This window comes from Crinia signifera, unplaced genomic scaffold (assembly GCF_055691185.1).
Source record: "Crinia signifera unplaced genomic scaffold, ASM5569118v1 HAP2_SCAFFOLD_79, whole genome shotgun sequence".
NCBI classification, from domain to species: Eukaryota; Metazoa; Chordata; class Amphibia; order Anura; family Myobatrachidae; genus Crinia; species Crinia signifera.
In genome coordinates, this window is record NW_028142697.1 from 628,492 (window position 1) to 649,352 (window position 20,861).

A 20,861-nucleotide genomic window follows, 5' to 3' on the forward strand; every position below is an offset into this window, starting at 1 on the left:
GTACTTCCACAACAGCTGTAGGGCCGTGACTTTGACACCACTGGGTTAAGGCATACTTTTTAAATATGTTTTAGGTACACGTAACACCATAATGTCCCCCCTTCTGTTATTTTGTTTGTTTAAAATAAAATTGATGGCGCCATCTGTGTGTGTGTGTATATATGTATATGTGTGTATATATTCGCTCCCATACCACCGTAGCAAGCGCAGCGAGCCCGCAAGGGGGGACGATCCACGTCCCCCCTTGTCGGGATTTTGAACGCCGGAATTCCGGCGTCGGGATTTCATACTGAATCCTCGCTCCCTTACCACCTCCTTCTCTTCCGATTCCCCTCCTCTGCTTCCCTCCTCCTTTCCTATGCTTCCCTCCTCCGCACCCCCTCTCCCCCTCCACTGCTCTTCTGCTCTCCCTTCTAACTCTTCCTCTACTCTGCTCCCCATCCTCCTCTGCCCCCCCCCCCTCCTCCTCACCTCCACTCCTCCTCAGCTCCTTCTTCTCTGATCCCCCTCCTCTCCTCCACTTCCCCCTCCTCCACAACCCCTATCTTCCTCTCCCCTGCTCTCTCTTTCCCCTCTATCTCTCTCCTCCTCACCAATTGCCCCACACTTCTCTATCTCTCTTTCAGACTGCCGGTGACCCCGTGCTGGAGTGCAGGAAGAGAAGACTCTGCGCCATGGAGTTGGAGCAGGAGGAGATGACTAGCACTGTGGAAAAAAGAGTGCAGAAGACCCATGAGCAGGGGCCGAAAACATGGTGTTTCCATCACTGCTGATCATGTAGAATGAAGCATCGATGACAAGAGGTACATAGCACCTGTGTATACTGCTCTCCCTTCTCCGCTCCTTCTCCACATGTCCGCTCCTTTTCCACACCTCCTCACTCCACCTCCTCTCCTCCACTTCCCATCCTCCTCACCCCAGTGGCGTAACTATAAATTTTGCTCCCCCCAGCCAAAAAAGTTTCTGGCGCCCCCCCCCCCCATGCCCCTTAAACATTACGTCACACATCATAATGCCCCTTGCACTATATGCCACATGCCGTCATTAAACTTATACTCCACAAATCTAAATGCACCTTACACTATGGCCTGAATTTCATGCCGCCCGAGTTCAGTGCAGTGCGAGATATCCGCTGAATTATGATGTTTTTTAAACGAGAATTAACTTACAAGGCATGGTTTGGCATGGTTTTTCCTTGTAAGTTAATTCCCCTTTAAAAAAACGTCAGAATTCAGCGGACATCTCGCACTACACTGAACTCGGGCGAGATGTCCGCTGTCGACGAAGTCGCACTGCCGCCAGAAAAAGGGTGTGACCTCACAGAGGGGGAAAGGCTTATTGGGAATAATGCTCCCACAAGCCATGCCTCCCGTTTTCCTCACTATGGAGGCATGCTAAGTGCTCTGTGAGCTTCTGGCATGCCCCCAGCCCCTTAGACAGATGCTAACGCATGGACACGCAGACGCCGGCAAACAGACAGATACTGACAAATGGACAGATCCTAAAACACGGGTGCTGACAAGTTGACACATGGACGCCGACACAGACACATATGTTGACACATGGACACTGAAAGACGCCTACACACAGGGATACGCTGACACACGGACTGCACATAGAGACACTGATGCTGACAGACGCTGACATCTAGAGACATAACACAGACACCCAGACACTGACACAAATATGCTGACATGTGATGACACAGACACTGAGTGCTTTGCATCCCACTGTAGAAAACCAGGTTTTGAAAGAGTTAACCTTATTGTTGTGTTCAGCTCCTGTGCTGAAGCCTGTAGAAGGGGAGGGCTCTGTAATCGGAGTGCAGAGTGCAGGGGAATAGAAGGCAGCCACTGGAGCAGGACGGTCAACAACAGAAAGCAGGGAGAGGGATGATGCTGCAGCTGCCAGCCTGCGCGGAGGGACGGAGGTTGTGTGTACTGTGTACACAGAAACAGTTCAGAACTTCCTGCCTGTAATGCTGCTGCTGCTGGGAGGAAGGGGGGGAGAGAGACGGAGTGAGACAGGACGGACCTCAGCTCAGCTCTGCAGGTTAGAGTGAGAGGCTTCTGGCGCCCACGCAGCCCCCGCTCCTCCAAGCAGTGGCGGGGGCTGCCTTACACAAGCTACGCCACTGCCTCACCCCCTCTCTTCTGCTCCCCCTTCTCCTCTCCTTCACTTTCCGCTCCTCTGCTCCTGCTCTCCCTTCTTCTCTCCTCCTCCTCCTTTCCTCAGCTCCCCATCACCTTCTCATCTACTCTCCATCCTCCGATCCCCCTCCTCTCCTCTGCTTCCCCTCCTCCTCCGCTTCCTCTATTCTGCTCCCTCTCCTCTTCTGCTCCTTTGCCCCCTCTCCTCTTCCACTCATCCGCTCCTTCTTCCCTTATCCCCCTCCTCTCCCCTGTTCTCTCTTTCCCCTCTATCTCTCTCCTCCTCACCAATTTCCCCACACACACCTCTCTTTCTCTCTCTCTCTCTCTCTCTCTCCCAGTGACCCTATGCAGGGGTGAAGGAAAAGAAGACCCAACGACGGGGAGATGGAGCAGGAAGAGATGACTAGCACCGAAGGGGAGAGAGTGCAGCAGGGGCAGAAAACCCGGCATTCCATCACTGCTGATCATGCAGCACCGATTACAATAGGTACACAGCGCCTGCATATACTGCTCTCCCTTCTCCGCACGTCTGCTCCTTCTCATCACCCCCTCTCCTGCTCTCCCTTCTCTGCTTTCACCTCTCCCCCCTCTCCTATGCTCCCCCTCCTCCTCTCCTTCACTTTCCCTCCTCTGCTCTTGCTCTCCCTTCTCCTCTTGCTCTCCGTTCTCCTACTCCTTCCCTTAGCTCCCCCACCTCCTCCTCATCTACTCTCCATCCTCCGCTCCCTCCTCCTCTCCTCCCCCACAACTTCTCTTCAGCTTCCCTTCCTCCGCGCCTCCTCTCCTCTGCTCCTCCTTTCCTCTGCTTCCCCTCCTTTCTTCTGCTTCCAATCCTCTTCACCCCTCCCCTGCTTTCCCTTCTCCTTGTCTCCGCTCCTCCTCTTCTCCTCAGCTACCACATCTCTTTCCCTCCTCCACTACCCATCCTCCTCCTCTCCTTTGCTTCCCTCCTGCTCTCCTAATCTCCTCCGCACCCCCACCCATTCTCTCACTTCTCCGCTTCCCCTCTCTTCCACTCCCCCTCCCCTCTTCTCCTTCACTTCCCCTCCTCCTCACCCCTCTCCTCTTCTCTTCTTCTCCTGCTCTCCCTTCTCCTCTCCTCCTCTACTCTGCTCCCCCTCCTCTTACTCCTCTCCCTCCTCCTCTTCTCTGCTCCCCTTCTCTCTCTCCTCCCCACCACTTTTCGTCGTCGGAGGAGGAGGAGCATTTCAATCACTGCTGATCATGTACCATGCAGCACCAATGACAAGAGGTACACAGTGCCTTCTGTGCTACTTCTCTACATGTCCGCTTCTCTCCTCCTCCACTCCTTTGCTCCTTCTCTGATCCCCCTCCTCCACTCCTTTGCTCCTTCTTCTCTGATCCCTCTTCTCCTCCTTCCCCTCCTCCTCTCCCCTGCTCTCCCCTTGCCCTCTTTTGCTCTCCTCACCAATTTCCCCACACTTTTCTCTCTCTGACTGCCAGTGAACCTGTGCTGGGGTACAGGAAGAGAAGACCCAGCGCCGGGGAGATGGAGCAGAAAGAGATGACTAGCACAGAAGAAGAGAAAGTGCAGCAGACCCAGTCTGCCCAGGAGCAGGGGCAGCAAAATCATCGCTACCATCGCTGCTGATTGTCACAGGAGGTACCCAGCACCAGCTTGCACTGCGCTCCCTTCTCTGCACCTCCTCCATGCCTCCTCTCCTCCTCCTCTCCCCCTCTTCTTGTCTGCTCCTGCTCTCTGTTCTCCCCTCCTCCTCAGCTCCCCAACCACCTCCTCCGCTCCCCCTCCTCTTTTCCTCTGTTTCCCTCTCCTTTCTTTTGCTTCCAATACTCCTCACCCCCTCCCCTACTTTCCTTTCTTCTTTCCTCTCACTCCTCAGCTCCCCTTTCTCTTCTGCTTCCCCTCCTCCTCTCGCTTCCCTCCTGCTCACCTCCTATACTCCGCACCCCCTCCCCTTCTCTGCTCCCCCTCTCCTCCACTCCCCCCTCCTCTCCTTCACTTCCCCTCCTCCACACCCCCTCTCCTTTTCTCTCTCTCTCTCTCCACCCTCTCTCTCTCTCCACCCTCTCTCTCCACCCCCTCTCTCTCTCTCCACCCTCTCTCTCTCTCCACCCTCTCTCTCTCTCTCCACCCTCTCTCTCTCCACCCTCTCTCTCTCCACCCTCTCTCTCTCCACCCTCTCTCTCCACCCTCTCTCTCTCTCTCCACCCCCTCTCTCTCTCCACCCTCCCTCTCTCCACCCTCCCTCTCTCCACCCTCTCTCTCTCCACCCTCTCTCTCTCTCCACCCTCTCATTCTCTCCACCCCCTCTCTCTCTCGCTCTCCACCCTCTCTCTCTCGCTCTCCACCCTCTCTCTCTCTCCACCCTCTCTCTCTCCACCCTCTCTCTCTCCCTCTCTCCACCGTCTCTCTCTCTCTCGCTCGCCTCACCCTCTCTCTCGCTCGCCTCACCCTCTCTCGCTCGCTCGCCTCACCCTCTCGCTCGCTCGCCTCACCCTCTCTCTCGCTCGCCTCACCCTCTCTCTCGCTCGCCTCACCCTCTCTCTCTCTCTCGCCTCACCCTCTCTCTCTCTTTCTTGCTTGCCTCAACCTCTCTCTCTCTCTCTCGCCTCACCCTCTCTCTCTCTCTCTCGCCTCACCCTCTCTCGCCTCACCCTCTCTCTCTCGCCTCACCCTCTCTCTCTCTCTGGCCTCACTCTCTCTCTCCACCCTCTCTCTCTCGCCTCTCGCCTCACCCTCTCTCTCTCGCGCCTCACCCTCTCTCTCTCGCGCGCCTCACCCCTGTTCTCTCTCGCGCGCGCGCCTCACCCCTGTTCTCTCTCTCGCCTCACCCCTGTTCTCTCTCTCTCGCCTCACCCCTGTTCTCTCTCTCTCGCCTCACCCCTGTTCTCTCTCTCTCTCGTGCCTCACCCCTGTTCTCTCTTCCCATTCTCTTTCTCTCTCCTCCCCACCACTTTCCTCACACTTTCTCTCTCTCTCAGGCTGCCGGGGACCCAGTGGTGGGGTGCAGGAAGAGAAGACCCAGCACCGGGGAGATGGAGGAGACAACTAGCACTCAGTGAGATCTTAGGCTTGCATTGTGTTTTACAATCATTCTCCTTTTGTCTAGATTGTATTGTTTAATCATACTGTCTGCATTGTATGCTTGTATTTTGCTTATTGTTGCTATTATGTTTCTAATGATTGTGTAGTGCTGTGCGTCAATAGCAACTAATACATGTTGGTGGTGTTCAAGGCTGTGTGATGCACATCACTGTTTATGTGCTGATTACGGCAGCGTGGTGACATGTGGACGTAGGTGCAGTTGCGCTGTGATGGTGCAACGCTCAGATGACGCTGGTAACGCTGTGTGCTTGATATGTATAAATATGTTCAATATTGTACTGTTTTTTTATGTCCTGATGAAGAAGCTAATAAATGTTGCCTTTCAAAATAGCTGGGTGCACGCATAGGTTATATGACTAGCTACAGCGGCGCCTGGCAGCTCCTTCTTCTGCTGTGCCCAGGGACAATGGGTGAGGGTGATCAAGCACATTTTACCAGGCAGCACGGCATGGGTCTGGATGGCTGCTGGCTGTACACACTGAACTCAGTGACCACAAACAAGTAACTTGCTGGGATGCCAGCGACCCCCTCCCCCCCAGTCAAGTGTCAGCCTGCAGGCCCTTCCTTGTCCCTGCAGGGGACAGCCTGTCTGCCCACCCAGCCTGCCATCTGCTCCCTCCTGTGACTGCGGACCCCTCCCCCATAGCCCTGCAGGTGACAGCCTGCTCCCTCCTGTACCACCCCCTCCTTGAAGGTGACATCATGCCCCATACTTCCTCCTCTGCCTGCGAACCCCCCCACCCTTTACAGGTGACAGCACCCCCCCCCCCCTTTGCCCCTGCAGGTGACCGCATGCTCGCTCCTATATACAACAAATGGTGTCTGTAAATGGCGCTGCAGTCCCTCCTTCAAGAGATGATAAGTTTCTATCACCAAAAGGAAACAATCCACCAATCTTCCGTCCAGTCGTATAATAAGGATATAGGACTGACCTGGGAAAAGTTCCCTATGTGCATGTAGCAGTTTCTTTATACTTCTCCCGACCTCTGCATACACAATATTCAGACAAAATCCCACCAACAGGAAACCCTTAGAGATGTGCACTCACCAGGATCAAGTGCCCTATGTGCACTGAAAGGTTTCTTTATGGGCGACCCTTCCTCTCACGGGACACAGGGGGACAGCTGACTTCCAAAGTGCTTGTTAAAATCCAAATTTATTTCCAAAAAACAATAGATAAAAACAGGTAAAAAAAGTGGGAAGGGAATCCCAGGGTAAGTGGTGGTCTGGGTACCTTCCAATCCGGATAGAAGGCCACCCAGTTGCTGAAGATCACACACAGCACCTACCAACAAACCTTTTGGGATATTCACTTACTCCTCCAACCACCAACGCGTTTCGGGCTCTTTTGAATAAGCCCTTTTTCAAGGTGTGGAGGACACAACCACCTAGCCGGTATATATACCGGTTACAAGTATCACATGTACAGGGCTGTTACCAAAACATGGAAAAACAATAAAATTTGACAAAGTTAAAATCATTTAACAATCCAATCAAAAAACATATACCTTACATATACATATAATAAGGTTATACATCCAGCGGAAAGACAGATAAAACACAGACTTACAGGTTCCCCAAACACTGATATTACATATGTAATATGATCACAGTCCATTTGCGGTTTTACCGCTAGCTCAAAGGGTCACAGCTGACTCGTTTACTAGTACGCTGTTACCCGCGCTTCCGGGTATGTGAGACGCATATCGCGTCATAATGCGTCACTTCCGGTGACGTTTGGAACGCATCGCGCTGTTGTAAGATGCTTCCTGGTTGATAATACGTATCTCACGCTGGATGGGGATGATTGGTGGGCTTCATGGAACGCACAGGGCTTTCAGGTCGGAAGTGAGAGCTTCCTTTGTGCTCATCTCTGAAGCATATTTTACTGCCAACTTGGTTCCGCTCAATTTTCATCGTGCATATGTATAATACAAGACGTACAAACAAATAGATAAAAAACAGTTTTAGTATTATGCCCATTTCATATTAGTTGGTATCAACAAGTTTTTAAGCATGAAACCATCATGATTACACGAAGATTAAAAAATTGATATATATAAAAAACATTGAATATATGTGATAAAACTGTGTGGATAAAAACAAATTATTTCATAACGAAACATATCATGAGGCAATGGAAATAATGAATTAATATGGGGAAGAATTCATAAGAAGCATTTTAGTTCGAATCCCACATTTAAACCATCTGGTTCTATGGTTTTTAATGCATATATGGTGCGCATTTCTTCTTGTGACAATTTTTTATCTCTATAATTGACTCTCCAATGATCTGACACAAGTTTGATGCCACAAAAATTCACCAGATGTTTAATGTCACTGCCATGTACCTTCTTAAAATGCAGGGACACATTGTGGGACTCAACCCCCTTGGCAATATTCCGAACATGCTCGGCCCATCTTACTTTTAATTGCCGTGTGGTCTTACCAATATATACCTTTTTACATGAGCATTCTAACAGGTAAACGCAGAACTTGGTGTTGCATGTAATGAAATCTACAATATCGTGCATCTTGTTAGTGTGCGGTGCACGATATTGTTGAACAGCCTTTATTGTACCTTTACATGCACGACACATGCTGCACGTACCGCAGCGGAAAAAACCCTTAGTCTTAATATAATTAAGTGGGGTAGGGGTATTAATTGCACTCCTCACCAACTTATTCTTGAGGTTCTGTGCCTTACGATAAATAAAGGTTGGTCTTTCTTTAACCACTTTTTTGAGAATGGGGTCATTTCTCAAAATCCCCCAATGTTTTCTGAAAATTTGTTCAATTTGTCTGGACTGACTGGTGAACTTGGTGATGAAGCATACTCCTAAATCCTTTTGTTTCTTAGTAGGAGCCATAATAGTTGCATCACCCCTTTGTAGAATGGCTTCCGAACCTTTAATCATGGCCTCTTCAACCATATCATTACGGTAACCCTTTTGTTTAAATTGATGGCTAAGTTTCTTTGCATGTACCTGATAGATTTCCAAATCAGTGCAATTTCTACTGATACGGTTGAATTGGCCATTCGGAATGCTTCGTAACCAGTTACCATGATGGTTGCTACTAAAGTCTATGTAGGAATTACTATCTGTTGGTTTTTCGTAATTCCTGGTTTTCAAACAACCGTTATCTACATAGATCAGGAGGTCTAAAAAACTCATGCTCGCTCCTGTTCCTGCAACACCTCCCCCATTGCCCACCAGCCACTGCAGGTGACAGCCCTATACTGCCTCTTAAGGGGCATTGTAGTGACAACAGTGTGTGTGTGTGTGTGTGGGGGGGGGGGCCCTATGGAGATTTTGCTGTGGGGCCCACAAGGTTCGAGTTACGCCCCTGCCTAAAACCTTTTCGATCTACTTCTGAACAAGTGCTAATTTTACTGATTTAATGCTTTGAAAATGCAATGAAATTGCCTCGTGTAGGCCCCTTAAAGACCTGTACACACAATGCAATTTCAGCCTTTATCGCAGAAGCTATGGTCGCTGTCAAGCAGCTTCCCCCGGCAATCGGCTCTTTCCCCGTGAGACTTCCCCTGGCAGTGTTTTCTTTCATCAGTGACCATCTCTGGTCGCTGATGAAATCAGGACACTGAGCAATATATTGCTCACTAATATATTGCTCCGTGTGTACAATCTGTACAAACCCCATGATGTTAGACAAACCCCATGATTGCAGTTATGAGTGGCTTCATGGGGAAGGGGTGTGGCCACAAAATACCAATTTATATTATGGAGCACAATTGTCTCCAATATTCAAATTACGGCAACAGAGTTCCACATGCATAAAATGCCCCCACAGTGCAGGTACTCTGCGGACAGAATACACTCTTCCCGGCATACTGTTTCCTACGTGGCGGGTACGGCGATGTGGGTGCTGCAGCCGCAAATTAGCAAGTTAATATGGCGGCCCAGCAGCGGGACTCAGGCCCGTGGGTGCTCATCATTTTCCGTGGCTGCTCGGGCCCTTGTGCACCCACAGAATCGGCACCTACAGTATGCACCTGAGCAGCATTTAATTGCAAAGCATGGCCTGTTACTAATCCAAATTTAACCTTTGATTTAAAGAAAAAGAACTTAAGCACACAAAAATAAATCCATTTTGCAAGTTTGCTTAACACTTAATGTTTAAGATATTTGTAAAAAAATGTTTTGAATATATTTGAATAGCAATATCACAGCAAAAGTACATATGAAGTACTACTTTGACAAACTATGACAAATCACATATATCAATATAGAGCTATTACATAATTATAAACGTTTTTATTGAATATGCCTCAATATGTGTATGATTAAGGTACAGATGGAGCCGGTCGCAGCTTTGCAGGGTATGGCGGAAGAATTGCCAGCCGCCAGCCGATCTGCGAAAGGGGATGCGCGCGCGTCCTCTTCCGACGGCGCTTCCCCCGGTATAGCTAGTTTCAACTATACATTCTACAGTATATAAGACAAAATGGTGTATTCAATGTGCAGACACACGGGCGGAGAGGATGGAATTTTTTGGCGAGGAAATGCCATCCTCACGTCCAGCCACCTCACCGCTTTCTACGTTCCAGGAATCTTCGCCGTCAGAGGACGGCGAGGCTTCCCCTAAATGGTGAGGTTCGCTGCAAATGCAGTGAGCCCACCGCATTTTGTGGCAAACCTCACTGTTTTGACAGCCACACTCGCCATTTCCACCTCATCTCAAGGAACAGGCAAGGTGGAGACGGTGAGTGAGGGGGAAGCGTTAAATACTGATGTCTATCAGCGCTGCTCACCGTATAGCTCCCCATCTCCCGTATTGAGTACACCCCTTAGTTTCCAGCTAAGAAACTGTTGGAGTTGTAACTAGGTAATAAAAAAAGAGACAACGTACACAATGTGTAGCTATGTAAAGCTTTAATAACTGTCGTTAGCATAACACTTATGGGAGCTATTGAAATGTCTGTATTCCACTTCCTCTTGCATTAATACTCAGTCTAAATAAAGGCTCAGTGGGATTGCGTTGACCTGGCTGGGGATGAGGGTGTTATACCATAGGATGGATATTTCCTCTGTTGGGAAGTAGTATTCATTTGTAGGTATTGAAGAATGCAAATACACTTCAACAGGTGCGATTGCATGTATAGAAGAATCTGTCCTAGGATCAGGAATTTCTAATCTCTGGTTTCCGAGATTTTCAACTTGAGTCGGCCTTCCACCAGAGCCGAATTTCCCATTAGGCACGTGAGGCACGTGCCTAGGGGCGGCACATGTTTGGGGGCGGCACTTGGATGCCTGTGATAGTACTGTCAGCCCAAAATGTACCAATAACTGCAAAATATCCACTTTACTGTACTATATTCCATCTTAAATAGAGTGTAAATGGATAGGATATGCAGATAGTGCCCCTATAAACTGTCCTACTTAGTAAATATTATTGTTGTGCCTAGGGGCGCCCTCATCCCTAAATCCGCCCCTGCCTTCCACTATCCAAAATTTGTCCAAGACTGTAGGTTTTGACAGCAAAGCATGTACAGTATGATGTCACACAGTGACTTTTTATGATTTTTAATTTTTGTTCCTGTAAATGAAACAAAAACATTGTGATTAAAAAGTACTCCAATTATCTAATAATATTGGGGTTGATTATATTCTTCGCGCTGTGTATACTGCCGGGAGAGAGGTCACAGAGCTATTCTAATCAGCGTAATGCTATATTGGAGAATGCCGGTACTCGTGTGTTTGATCGCTTAAAAGTGCATCGCCACTCTAGTTTTGTCATATTTCTGCTCACAAACTGGGAGGAGTGCAAGCAGAAATCTACTTGTCATCATTGGCAGTCCCTGGAGACTAACCCCCCCCCCCCCCCACAGCAAACCAAAGCCCGACCCTCCACCACCAACGCCCCACCGGACTCACCCCATGCCACATCACACCCACACCCCTACCGTCACCCACGCACACCCCCAACTCCTACACCCCCTGCACACACACACACCTAAACCACCATTGCACCCATCCCTCCATCACCAAAACAAGAGCACACACACAGCCCCCCCCCCGCACCTCTACTACCTGCAGCACACCCACACCTGCCCCTCACGCACCACCACCAAACACTCTCCCCCACCTGCCGCAACCCCACACCTGCCAATAACCCCCACCCATGGTACTATTGCTCCCTCCCACGGCACCCCCCCAACCCAGACCTCCACAACATGCAGTACCCCTGCACCCAGCCGCACCAACACCGCACACCCCCATTCCCCACGTGCAGTACCCATGCATCCATTCCTCCCCCATACACACCTCCCCCGCTCCCACAGCACACCCCCTCTCAGTCCACCCGTGCACCCCTGCTCCTAACCAACCCACATGGCCCACCCCTGCACCTGCTATTCCACACACAGTATCCCCACACCAACCACTCTCCCACCCACACCACCCCCAAGCACTCTTGCACCCGACCCTCACCCACCGCACCGCCACAGACACCACCACACCTACCCCTCTGCCACCCGCAGCACCCCCATATCCACCACAGGCAACATCGCCCCCGGGCCCCTCTCCATCCTGCAGTACACCCACCCCTACATAAAGGGGCTCACAGGTTAAGGGGGCAGAGCCCCTTACGATGGTGTGAAGAGCGCCCGTAGCGAGCGATGAATCACCTAGTATATAATATTCACCTTGTGTGTTTTTTTAAACACACAAATGACAGAAGGTCGATACAAGCCTAAGGTTGACATGGGCGTGGTCGACAAGTTATTCAGGTAAGACCAAATGCAAGATTTGTAGAGGGGCGTTTCCAGGATAGATTATATATTACAATACTAGGTGATTCATCGCGCCCTACGGGCGCTCTTCACACCGTCGTAAGGGGCTGCGCCCCCTTAATTTGTGAACATTTGTTTATGAGAAAGATGGTTAGAATTGTATGAAAGATGGCCTGTATTGCAACTTGAGTTATAGGTGAAATGTGTTAAATAGAGAGCATATGATGTGGAAGGGGGTGTGTATTGTTTTGTTTAATTAAAAAGCGGTTACAGAGTAAGATGTACATTGATAGTGTGGATGGTACAGTGACATTTGTGGGTGTGTGGGGGGGGGGCTGTGTGTGCATGTTGTTTAGGTGTGTGTGTGCAATAGTATAATAGGGTGTTTCTGAGTCAGCGGCTCCCCACTGGCGGAGGTCACGACACAGGAAAACAGGAGGCTGGGTAGTGATAGGGGAGTGTGGGCATAAGGGGGACTAAAGAGGAGGGTGGGAGATACTGTGCAGCTTCTGCCAGTGGGTGAGGGTCCAGCATGGCAGTACAGGAGTACAGGATGGTGGCCCTTAGTCAGTGTCTCCTCCTACTGGGTGGGAGTTTGGGTGCATGAGAGCAGGAGGCTGGGCTATGAGGCATGATAGGGGCATGTGGGCAAAACAGCGTCAGCAACTCCCCAGTGGTGGAAGTTACGGTTCAGGAGATCAGGAAGCTGGGTAGTGATAGGGGTGTGTTAGTATACGGGGTACTAAAGAGGGGCTTAGGGGTGCCGTGAATTGCGGGAGGGGCGCTGGGGGTGCTGTGAATCGCGGGAGAGGGTCCGCAAAGCGTGGGAGGGGGCGTGAATTGCGCGAGGGGGGGTTGCGAATCGAGGGAGGGGGGGTGCGCGGGGGTACGTGAATTGCAGGAGGGGGGGGCACGGGGCGCGATGAATCACCTAGTTGGTTATATATTCTTGTAGAAGGATGGTAGGATGTTGCTGTCATTCAGAATGCGGGAGGGGGGGCGCGGAGGGTTGCAGTGAATCGCGGGAGGGTGGGTCGCGGGGGCGGGGGATTGCCGCAATGACAGGAGGGGGGGTCAGGGGTGGGGAATCGCGGTAGGGGGGGTCGTGGGGGGCACCGTGAACCGCGGGAGGGGGGGCCCGGGGGGTTGGCGCGAATCGTGGGAGGGGGGGTCGCGGGGTGCCGCGAATCGCAGGAGGGGTGGTGTCACGGGGTGGGGCCGCGAATTGCGGGGGGTGTGCTGCAAATCGCGGGAGGGGGGTGCCGCGAATCGCCACAAGAAAAAATCAACACAGAACGTTCAACACATGTAAATGTTGACATAAGTGTGGCACTTCATCGGTGTCCATGTCGACACATGAGAATGAATATGAAAACATTCAAAAAAAGAAAAATAAATCTTCAAAAACTCATGTCAACCTTTTTCATTGTCGACCATAGCCGTGCCAGTGTTTTGCATGTGCCATTTAATCCTGGGGTTGCCGTGAATCGCGCGTGGGGGTGGGGAGGGAGGAGGTGAGGGGTGTCCGCGAATCACGGGAGGAGGGGTCGTGGGTGGACGCCGCGAATTGTGGGAGGGGGGGGTGCGGGGGGTTGCAGTGAATCGCGGGAGGGTGGGTCGCGGGGTTGCCGCAATGACAGGAGGGGGGGTCAGGGGTAGGAAAGCGCGGTAGGGGGGGGTCGTGGGGGGCACCGTGAGCCGCAGGAGGGGGGGCCCGGGGGGTGGGCGTGAATCGTGGGAGGGGGGTCGCGGGGTGCCGCGAATCGCAGGAGGGGGGTGTCACGGGGTGGGGCCGCGAATCGCAGGAGTCACCGGGGGTGCCGTGAATTGCGGGGGGTGTGCTGCAAATCGCGGGAGGGGGGTCGCGGGGGTGCCGCGAATCGCCACAAGAAAAAATCAACACAGAAAGGTCAACACATGTAAATGTTGACATAAGTGTGGCACTTCATTGGTGTCCATGTCGACACATGAGAATGAATATGAAAACATTGAAAAAGTGAAAAATAAATCTTGTCAACCTTTTTCATTGTCGACCATAGCCATGTCAGTGTTTTGCATGTGCCATTTAATCGTGGGGATGCCGTGAATGGGGGGGGGGGGGGGGGAGGTGCATACCTCCCAACATGACCCTCTCCAGGAGGGACACATTGCTCTGTTTCTGGACTTTCTTCTTAATTTATGGATTACCATCACCTGTGCTTAAACACCTTTCTTATCAATTACCCTGTTTAAAACAGGTGATGACAATCATAAATTAAGATGGAAGTCCACAACCCAGCGTTACAGCTCCAGACACACTTTGAGTGACAGATGTAGCCAAATATATAAGAGATGTGTAAGGGGCAAGTATAATGGGGTCTATTATTTTGTTGCAGAATGTGTAGAAGTGGTATATGGTGTGGAACACTACACAAGGCCAATTTTGAGTGTCCACACCCTCTTTTCCTGAGCGCTCGCGCACAAATGTGTTGACACTATTGACACCAAGGTGGGCCTGTGTACTTTAAATGCCAGGACCTATTTTTAATCCCATTCCCGCCCTTTATTTGCTCTCTGAGCGTGCACACTGGCACCATCTCTTTGCAAGTTTTTGAACAGGATTCTCCTAAACTCACTATGCCGCTATTTTTACATACTGTTGTAGACCAGCATTTTTTTTTTTTTTTTAAATATGGATGTTTTCCTCCTCTTCCCTCCCCTTCAGGATGCTACTAAAACCTTGCTGCCACTGAGGACCCCCAGGACGTTGCTCAGGACACCGCCCAACATAGACGGGAAGGATACAGGCGGGTAGACAGCTGCCCCAACTCCGCCCCCAGGGCGCTGCGGCAGAGAACACAGCCCAACGCTGCTGGGAGAGGAGAGAGGTGCCCTATCCGACAGATGCTGCAGTACCCCCACCTGCGACCGATTCTATGTGAGTGCACTCTTCGTTCACGACTGGCGAAGAGTATGTCTTGGGGGGGGGGGGAGCGAGGGAGGGGAGAGGAGGTGCAAGATTAATCTGCTTTGGGCTAAGGGAAGAGATGTGGCATGATGCTAGGTGGTCTGTTGTGATTACATGTAATGGGCATTAAGGGGTTTAGTAGTGGTGTCAAACTCATGGCCCTCCAGCTGTTGTGGAACTACACTTCTCAGCATGCCCTGCCACAGATTTTAGCGATCCATTATATAAAATCTGTGGCAGGGCATGTAGGGATGTGTACTTCCACAACAGCTGTAGGGCCGTGACTTTGACACCACTGGGTTAAGGCATACTTTTAAATATGTTTTAGGTACACGTAACACCATAATGTCCCCCCTTCTGTTATTTTGTTTGTTTAAAATAAAATTGATGGCGCCATCTGTGTGTGTGTGTATATATGTATATGTGTGTATATATTCGCTCCCATACCACCGTAGCAAGCGCAGCGAGCCCGCATGGGGGGACGATCCACGTCCCCCCTTGTCGGGATTTTGAACGCCGGGATTCCGGCGTCGGGATTTCATACTGAATCCTCGCTCCCTTACCACCTCCTTCTCTTCCGATTCCCCTCCTCTGCTTCCCTCCTCCTTTCCTATGCTTCCCTCCTCCGCACCCCCTCTCCCCCTCCACTGCTCTTCTGCTCTCCCTTCTAACTCTTCCTCTACTCTGCTCCCCATCCTCCTCTGCCCCCCCCCCCTCCTCCTCACCTCCACTCCTCCTCAGCTCCTTCTTCTCTGATCCCCCTCCTCTCCTCCACTTCCCCCTCCTCCACAACCCCTATCTTCCTCTCCCCTGCTCTCTCTTTCCCCTCTATCTCTCTCCTCCTCACCAATTGCCCCACACTTCTCTATCTCTCTTTCAGACTGCCGGTGACCCCGTGCTGGGGTGCAGGAAGAGAAGACTCGGCGCCATGGAGTTGGAGCAGGAGGAGATGACTAGCACTGGGGAAAAAAGAGTGCAGAAGACCCATGAGCAGGGGCCGAAAACATGGTGTTTCCATCACTGCTGATCATGTAGAATGAAGCATCGATGACAAGAGGTACATAGCACCTGTGTATACTGCTCTCCCTTCTCCGCTCCTTCTCCACATGTCCGCTCCTTTTCCACACCTCCTCACTCCACCTCCTCTCCTCCACTTCCCATCCTCCTCACCCCCTCTCTTCTGCTCCCCCTTCTCCTCTCCTTCACTTTCCGCTCCTCTGCTCCTGCTCTCCCTTCTTCTCTCCTTCTCCTTTCCTCAGCTCCCCATCACCTTCTCATCTACTCTCCATCCTCCGATCCCCCTCCTCTCCTCTGCTTCCCCTCCTCCTCCGCTTCCTCTATTCTGCTCCCTCTCCTCTTCCGCTCCTTTGCCCCCTCTCCTCTTCCACTCATCCGCTCCTTCTTCCCTTATCCCCCTCCTCTCCCCTGTTCTCTCTTTCCCCTCTATCTCTCTCCTCCTCACCAATTTCCCCACACACACCTCTCTTTCTCTCTCTCTCTCTCTCTCTCTCTCTCTCTCTCTCTCTCTCTCTCTCTCTCTCCCAGTGACCCTATGCAGGGGTGAAGGAAAAGAAGACTCAACGACGGGGAGATGGAGCAGGAAGAGATGACTAGCACCGAAGGGGAGAGAGTGCAGCAGGGGCAGAAAACCCGGCATTCCATCACTGCTGATCATGCAGCACCGATTACAATAGGTACACAGCGCCTGCATATACTGCTCTCCCTTCTCCGCACGTCTGCTCCTTCTCCTCACCCCCTCTCCTGCTCTCCCTTCTCTGCTTTCACCTCTCCCCCCTCTCCTATGCTCCCCCTCCTCCTCTCCTTCACTTTCCCTCCTCTGCTCTTGCTCTCCCTTCTCCTCTTGCTCTCCGTTCTCCTACTCCTTCCCTTAGCTCCCCCACCTCCTCCTCATCTACTCTCCATCCTCCGCTCCCTCCTCCTCTCCTCCCCCCCTCTCCTCCCCCACAACTTCTCTTCAGCTTCCCTTCCTCCGCGCCTCCTCTCCTCTGCTCCTCCTTTCCTCTGCTTCCCCTCCTTTCTTCTGCTTCCAATCCTCTTCACCCCTCCCCTGCTTTCCCTTCTCCTTGTCTCCGCTCCTCCTCTTCTCCTCAGCTACCACATCTCTTTCCCTCCTCCACTACCCCTCCTCCTCCTCTCCTTTGCTTCCCTCCTGCTCTCCTAATCTCCTCCGCACCCCCACCCATTCTCTCACTTCTCCGCTTCCCCTCTCTTCCACTCCCCCTCCCCTCTTCTCCTTCACTTCCCCTCCTCCTCACCCCTCTCCTCTTCTCTTCTTCTCCTGCTCTCCCTTCTCCTCTCCTCCTCTACTCTGCTCCCCCTCCTCTTACTCCTCTCCCTCCTCCTCTTCTCTGCTCCCCTTCTCTCTCTCCTCCCCACCACTTTTCGTCGTCGTCGGAGGAGGAGCATTTCAATCACTGCTGATCATGTACCATGCAGCACCAATGACAAGAGGTACACAGTGCCTTCTGTGCTACTTCTCTACATGTCCGCTTCTCTCCTCCTCCACTCCTTTGCTCCTTCTCTGATCCCCCTCCTCCACTCCTTTGCTCCTTCTTCTCTGATCCCTCTTCTCCTCCTTCCCCTCCTCCTCTCCCCTGCTCTCCCCTTGCCCTCTTTTGCTCTCCTCACCAATTTCCCCACACTTTTCTCTCTCTGACTGCCAGTGAACCTGTGCTGGGGTACAGGAAAAGAAGACCCAGCGCCGGGGAGATGGAGCAGAAAGAGATGACTAGCACAGAAGAAGAGAAAGTGCAGCAGACCCAGTCTGCCCAGGAGCAGGGGCAGCAAAATCTTCGCTACCATCGCTGCTGATTGTCACAGGAGGTACCCAGCACCAGCTTGCACTGCGCTCCCTTCTCTGCACCTCCTCCATGCCTCCTCTCCTCCTCCTCTCCCCCTCTTCTTGTCTGCTCCTGCTCTCTGTTCTCCCCTCCTCCTCAGCTCCCCAACCACCTCCTCCGCTCCCCCTCCTCATTTCCTCTGTTTCCCTCTCCTTTCTTTTGCTTCCAATACTCCTCACCCCCTCCCCTACTTTCCTTTCTTCTTTCCTCTCACTCCTCAGCTCCCCTTTCTCTTCTGCTTCCCCTCCTCCTCTCGCTTCCCTCCTGCTCACCTCCTATACTCCGCACCCCCTCCCCTTCTCTGCTCCCCCTCTCCTCCACTCCCCCCTCCTCTCCTTCACTTCCCCTCCTCCACACCCCCTCTCCTTTTCTCTCTCTCTCTCTCCACCCTCTCTCTCTCTCCACCCTCTCTCTCCACCCCCTCTCTCTCTCCACCCTCTCTCTCTCTCTCCACCCTCTCTCTCTATCTCTCCACCCTCTCTCTCTCCACCCTCTCTCTCTCTCTCCACCCTCTCTCTCTCTCTCCACCCCCTCTCTCTCTCCACCCTCCCTCTCTCCACCCTCCATCTCTCCACCCTCTCTCTCTCCACCCTCTCTCTCTCTCCACCCTCTCTCTCTCTCCACCCTCTCTCTCTCTCCACCCTCTCTCTCTCTCGCTCTCCACCCTCTCTCTCTCGCTCTCCACCCTCTCTCTCTCTCCACCCTCTCTCTCTCCACCCTCTCTCTCTCTCCACCCTCTCTCTCTCCCTCTCTCCACCCTCTCTCCACCGTCTCTCCACCGTCTCTCCATCGTCTCTCTCTCTCTCGCTCGCCTCACCCTCTCTCTCGCTCGCTCGCCTCACCCTCTCTCGCTCGCTCGCCTCACCCTCTCGCTCGCTCGCCTCACCCTCTCTCTCGCTCGCCTCACCCTCTCTCTCTCTCGCCTCACCCTCTCTCTCTCTCTTTCTCGCTTGCCTCACCCTCTCTCTCTCGCCTCACCCTCTCTCTCGCCTCACCCTCTCTCGCCTCACCCTCTCTCTCTCTCTCTCTCTCGCCTCACCCTCTCTCTCTCTCTGGCCTCACCCTCTCTCTCCACCCTCTCTCTCTCTCGCCTCTCGCCTCACCCTCTCTCTCGCGCGCCTCTCTCTCTCGCGCCTCACCCTCTCTCTCTCGCGCGCCTCACCCGTTCTCTCTCTCGCGCGCGCCTCACCCCTGTTCTCTCTCTCGCCTCACCCCTGTTCTCTCTCTCTCGCCTCACCCCTGTTCTCTCTCTCTCGCCTCACCCCTGTTCTCTCTCTCTCTCGCGCCTCACCCCTGTTCTCTCTTCCCATTCTCTTTCTCTCTCCTCCCCACCACTTTCCTCACACTTTCTCTCTCTCTCAGACTGCCGGGGACCCAGTGGTGGGGTGCAGGAAGAGAAGACCCAGCACCGGGGAGATGGAGGAGACAACTAGCACTCAATGAGATCTTAGGCTTGCATTGTGTTTTACAATCATTCTCCTTTTGTCTAGATTGTATTGTTTAATCATACTGTCTGCATTGTATGCTTGTATTTTGCTTATTGTTGCTATTATGTTTCTAATGATTGTGTAGTGCTGTGCGTCAATAGCAACTAATACATGTTGGTGGTGTTCAAGGCTGTGTGATGCACATCACTGTTTATGTGCTGATTACGGCAGCGTGGTGACATGTGGACGTAGGTGCAGTTGCGCTGTGATGGTGCAACGCTCAGATGACGCTGGTAACGCTGTGTGCTTGATATGTATAAATATGTTCAATATTGTACTATTTTTTTATGTCCTGATGAAGAAGCTAATAAATGTTGCCTTTCAAAATAGCTGGGTGCACGCATAGGTTATATGACTAGCTACAGCGGCGCCTGGCAGCTCCTTCTTCTGCTGTGCCCAGGGACAATGGGTGAGGGTGATCCAGCACATTTTACCAGGCAGCACGGCATGGGTCTGGATGGCTGCTGGCTGTACATACTGAACTCAGTGACCACAAACAAGTAACTTGCTGGGATGCCAGCGACCCCCTCCCCCCCAGTCAAGTGTCAGCCTGCAGGCCCTTCCTTGTCCCTGCAGGGGACAGCCTGTCTGCCCGCCCAGCCTGCCATCTGCTCCCTCCTTTGACTGCGGACCCCTCCCCCATAGCCCTGCAGGTGACCGCCTGCTCCCTCCTGTACCACCCCCTCCTTGAAGGTGACATCATGCCCCATACTTCCTCCTCTGCCTGCGAACCCCCCCACCCTTTACAGGTGACAGCACCCCCCCCCCCCCTTTGCCCCTGCAGGTGACCGCATGCTCGCTCCTGTTCCTGCAACACCTCCCCCATTGCCCACCAGCCACTGCAGGTGACAGCACTATACTGCCTCTTAAGGGGCATTGTAGTGACAACAGTGTGTGTGTGTGGGGGGGGGGGGGGCCCTATGGAGATTTTGCTGTGGGGCCCACAAGGTTCGAGTTACGCCCCTGCCTAAAACCTTTTCGATCTACTTCTGAACAAGTGCTAATTTTACTGATTTAATGCTTTGAAAATGCAATGAAATTGCCTCGTGTAGGCCCCTTAAAGACCTGTACACACAATGCAATTTCAGCCTTTATCGCAGAAGCTATGGTCGCTGTCAAGCAGCTTCCCCCGGCAATCGGCTCTTTCCCCGTGAGACTTCCCCTGGCAGTGTTTTCTTTCATCAGTGACCATCTCTGGTCGCTGATGAAATCAGGACACTGAGCAATATATTGCTCACTAATATATTGCTCCGTGTGTACAATCTGTACAAACCCCATGATGTTAGACAAACCCCATGATTGCAGTTATGAGTGGCTTCATGGGGAAGGGGTGTGGCCACAAAATACCAATTTATATTATGGAGCACAATTGTCTCCAATATTCAAATTACGGCAACAGAGTTCCACATGCATAAAATGCCCCCACAGTGCAGGTACTCTGCGGACAGAATACACTCTTCCCGGCATACTGTTTCCTACGTGGCGGGTACGGCGATGTGGGTGCTGCAGCCGCAAATTAGCAAGTTAATATGGCGGCCCAGCAGCGGGACTCAGGCCCGTGGGTGCTCATC

General features: G+C 52.2%; 3 long non-coding RNA genes across 3 annotated transcripts in view; 2 read left to right on the forward strand and 1 right to left on the reverse strand.

Annotated features, from left to right (window-relative positions):
• The window catches only part of LOC146056312 (uncharacterized), a 110,408-nt gene that overhangs the window by 22,611 nt on the left and 66,936 nt on the right, over positions 1 to 20,861 (reverse strand). The window lies entirely within an intron of this gene.
• Positions 633 to 5,537, forward strand: LOC146056318 (uncharacterized). Its single transcript, XR_014469134.1, has 3 exons — positions 633 to 803; positions 3,618 to 3,777; positions 5,118 to 5,537. It is a non-coding gene; the product is annotated as an uncharacterized LOC146056318 (long non-coding RNA).
• On the forward strand, positions 16,548 to 19,589 carry LOC146056316 (uncharacterized). The gene is made up of 3 exons (XR_014469132.1): positions 16,548 to 16,636; positions 17,627 to 17,786; positions 19,166 to 19,589. It is a non-coding gene; the product is annotated as an uncharacterized LOC146056316 (long non-coding RNA).